The sequence below is a fragment of the Condylura cristata genome, unplaced genomic scaffold, assembly GCF_000260355.1.
Source record: "Condylura cristata isolate star-nosed mole 26May11 unplaced genomic scaffold, ConCri1.0 scaffold00023, whole genome shotgun sequence".
Lineage (NCBI taxonomy): Eukaryota > Metazoa > Chordata > Mammalia > Eulipotyphla > Talpidae > Condylura > Condylura cristata.
Genome location: NW_004567124.1, coordinates 17484395 through 17488494, shown reverse-complemented (window position 1 = coordinate 17488494; position 4100 = coordinate 17484395). Strand labels below are relative to the sequence as shown.

At 37.6% G+C, this 4100-nt stretch overlaps 1 protein-coding gene across 2 annotated transcripts in view; it reads left to right on the top strand.

The window, feature by feature from the left end:
• MAPK6 (mitogen-activated protein kinase 6) overlaps nucleotides 1-4100 on the top strand; it is a 35723-nt gene that overhangs the window by 507 nt on the left and 31116 nt on the right. Inside the window, exon 1 of one of the 2 annotated variants that reach the window (XM_012728795.1) lies at nucleotides 642-658. The exons of the other annotated variant lie outside the window; for it this stretch is intronic. The gene's annotated coding sequence lies outside the window, so the exon portion shown is untranslated. Of the gene's footprint in view, nucleotides 1-641; nucleotides 659-4100 lie in introns of those variants that run through there. 2 annotated transcript variants of the gene reach the window in all.

Genomic DNA, 4100 nt, shown 5'->3' with positions numbered 1-4100 from the left:
CGCCTGCTGCGGCGGCGCGATCGCGCCGGGCTCCGTGGGTTCGAAGCCGGGTCGAGATGGGCCGGCGGCGGGCTGACGAGGGGCGGCGGCTGGGAGGGGCGGCCCGGGGAGCGTGAGGTGGCGAGGAGTCTTGCCTTCCTGGCACGCTGCCTTTCGAAATGCTCCCTCGTCTCCTCCCCCTTCCCACTCTGGTGACTCGGCCTCAGCTGACTCCGGCCGGGCAAAGTCTCCAGTAGACTCGGCTAACTGCGGACGGCGCTCCGCACCCCGCTCGCCTCAGCCCTCGCCTTCTCTGCCCAAGTTTTGAGTCAGCCGTGCTGAAGGTTTCGAGAACTCGTCGGAGTCGGAATTTCTTCCCACTCCCAGCCCCCAGCACAGCCTTTTCCTAGCAGCATTCGGGATGTGGAGCGGTGGTGGGTGAAGTACCCACATGGAAACTTGTCAGGTCACTGGAAGGAGCCTGCGCTGCGCGGTGCATTTTTTCCCTCTCGTGAAGTGCGTGGAAAAGTAAAGGTGTCTTGGCTGTCTTTTTAGGCTGGCTCAGGTGTTTATGTGGGAGCTCTGTAAAGCAGAATCTTCCTTGCTTCCTCTCCTGCTTTATTGCTATTTTTTCCTCGCTCTTGCTTACTCATTGGAAAAGGTCCAGTGAAGAGAACTGGTAAGGAGGAATTAGAAACCTGCATTTGCAGTAAAATTCATCTTTCTTTACTTCAATGCTAAACATGCCCGGAAGTCATTTTCAAATGTTAACTTTTGTGGACGCAAGGTGGTTCGTTAAAGGAAAAAGTAATTAACGTGATAAAATGGAGAGCATTCAGCTTTAGAGCAATTTTCTGAATCCTTGATTCTTCCAGCCTGCTATTTTGTAAAGTTCTGTCTGGGCAAAAGAGAACGAACATCTCTTTTCAGCGTTGAGAAACTGAATTGAGTAGAGTAATATAGGTCCAAACGCCTGGCCCTGACATTTCTTGGAAATGTCAGATTTGAGTGTTTGGAAAATAATTTTGAATTGAGTGGAAGTAATTTTACTTATCTTTAGTGAATAGTTGCTTTGCAAATATGTTTTTGAAGGGCTTATTCATGTGAAGCCTTTTCACATGTATATGTTATATAATTTAGTAAGAGTTGCCTTGTGAAACTTGTAAAATTGCTTATTGGTATCCTAAATTCATAATTGCAGTCATCTAGGAAATGTGCCTGATTGGAGCTGGACATTTTTTATCAACTAGATGCAACTGTTCAGGAGAAACCCCTGGAAAATGAGGAATTGTCTATGCAAACCTTTATATACGAGCATATTTTGGAATTCAGTTACTTAAGAAAGATGCACATTAATTTTTGGCTATTTTGTGTGATTTGGAAATTAGAGAGTAGAGATTTGAAGATCTGTTAATTTTGCCGTGGCTAAAAGCCGGTGTTCTGATGATAAGTATTGGTACTAAAAGTGTTGCAGTGTTTTACGTAAGTTCATTTAAGCATCTTGAGAATTCATAACTGACAAAAAAAGTTAAGGTTTGCTGACTAAGGGGATGGGGTCGGGTAGGAGGAAGCTTAGAAGTACTGCAAGTTTTGAGTTAGGTGATGACTCATCCTGCCCACGACTGCTACGTGGCCCTTTTTTTTATACACTGTATTTTTTTAAAATGATAGGCTAAAATATTTCTGTCCACATTATAATTCTCTCTCAAGAGGAACTTGTTTCTCTAGGAAAAAAAGTATTCTTAAATCCTATTTTAAAAGGAGCTGTATCCTACAGGTGGAATTTGTAACATTTATTCAGAGGGAAGGTAACATTAATTGCTGTGGTCAATTCCTGTAATAAAATGTTCAGTACTAGCAGTTCTTGGCTGTTACTGAGATATTTGTTACAGATTTTAATAAACTACCTTTATGGTGTATGTTGAAATTGATCTTATATTTTTACTGGTAATATAAATTATTTTCATCATACTGGAAATTAGTTTAAATAAGCTTTGTAAAGGTGCAGAAAAAATTAATAAAATATAGCACTGAATATGAGCATTTTACTCTGATGGAATTACATCATGTGCTTTCTCCTTATCTGAGTTTTCTGTTTTAATAAAGACAACTTGAAATAGTTATAGGCAGTGTTTTCCATCAGTTATTTAAAAGATAATCTGCATGTACACAATTAAATTTGGCAATGAGATATCTTAACGAATTTAAAACAATTTATTAGGTCGGCTTAAAATGAGACAAAAAAGACTGAGAATAACAGTTTGTTTTCAAAGTGAGAAGAAAAAAACCTCTCATTCTCTTATTGTCTTTGTATACTGTTTCCTTAAAGTGATTTATTTGGAGTTTTGTGGGCAATAAAATGTATTGTTAATGTGAATTGAATATTTGGAGATATTTTAGAAGAACATTGCTTGATTTTTATAGAGGAACTTTTTAAAAATCAAATTGAAAGTTTAAAATATAACTTCTACTAAATGAAATACAAGGATAAAAATGTAAAGGTATTGAAGATATGGAAGGTATCCTATCACTTTTAGAGGTTAAAACATGTATTTCTAGTGAGGTTTTCTAAAATATAGGTAATTAGCTGTCATTCATAATTCAGAATGTATAAACTATCACCTTTCTATGAAGTACTGCTTTGTGATATGGTGAACATTCTCATCACTGCTATCTAGTTCCTGTTTTCATAGCCCACTTGAACCTGTGTTACTCTAGGGCCCTTTTCAAAACAGAAGTAAATTTTCAAAAGCACATTTTTTGGCATTGTTACCTGTTCTCTATCAGCTCCTTTAGCCTGTTGTTGGGCTATGTTACATTACATTACAACCTGCTACATGTGGATTTTGGTTGATTTTATTGCTGAGTCCTGACTGAGACTTTACAAAAACAAAAACAAAACGACTATTACAGTTAATGGCTTTTTCCAGGGAGTTGCTTTTCATGTGGAACTTATGGTTCCTTATACTTTTAAGGTAACTGTGGTGTGGGCCGAGTCCAGCATTGGAAAATAAAGTGTGACCTTCTGGTAGTTTTTAAAAGGTTTGTCTTTTATACCTACATGTCAGCCTTTTCCAGAAAGTTGTACAGATATCAAATACTGATTTAGCAAGTCACATTTTTCCTATTGATTTTCATTTAAAATTGCTGTCTTTTCATTAAAAAAAAAAGGCATCATACAAATTGTTAGAATCCTAGCTTTTACTTCAGGGTCTTTGCAGTGTGGAATCTTTAATTCTTTACAAACTTAAAACTTTACGGTGTTAGTGTTTATTAGAGGGACTGTGGTCATTATCTTGCCCTGATACGTTATTTGATGGCTAAAAAAGTGGTGTCCAGAGAAATCTTAAGACCTTAGTACTCAAAATGTGATTTCTGGACCAGTGGTATTAGTATCACCTGAAAAATACACTATTAAAAGGGCAGAATCTTGATCACCATCTCAGCACCTACTGAATTAGAATCTAAAAGTTTAACAAGACTTTCGGGATTAAAGTACACATTAATTTCTAGAAGCATTGTTAATCGACATATCCATAGTTTTTCACTGGTTAGTGATTGACTTGGAAACTCAGGTTTTGGTGTTACTCTTTCCATTAGTTCTAAGGCAAATGGAAAATTGAGGATCTAAATCACTGTCCTGTCGAACTTTCTGTGATGGTGAAGTATTCTGTTCTGTGCTATCCAGTGAGGTAGCCACTTGTCATGTTTGACTATTCAGTTCTTTACAGGTGGCTGGTATACCTGTGGGACTGAAATTTTTACTTAATTTAATTTTAATTGATTTATGTTTAATAGCTACCTGGAGTACTACTGTAGTACTACTGTAGTAGGTAGCACAGATTTGGATGAATTTTGTCCACAGTAAATTTAAGATAACACAAAGTTATAATAGATGACTAAGCCAGTTTGCTATTTTATTCTTTATTTATAAATTACCCACTTAATCTTATATGCCCAGATGTTATTTTAGAGCATTGACAGTTCCTAATATATATCTTTTGTTCAGTATAGAAATCTTTTAAAAAAAAAAGATTTATTTATTTATGCATACAGAACTGGGGTACAGGCCAGAGGTGCAGGGGCGGCGAGAGGCTTCACCAGAGACAGTGGGGAACAGA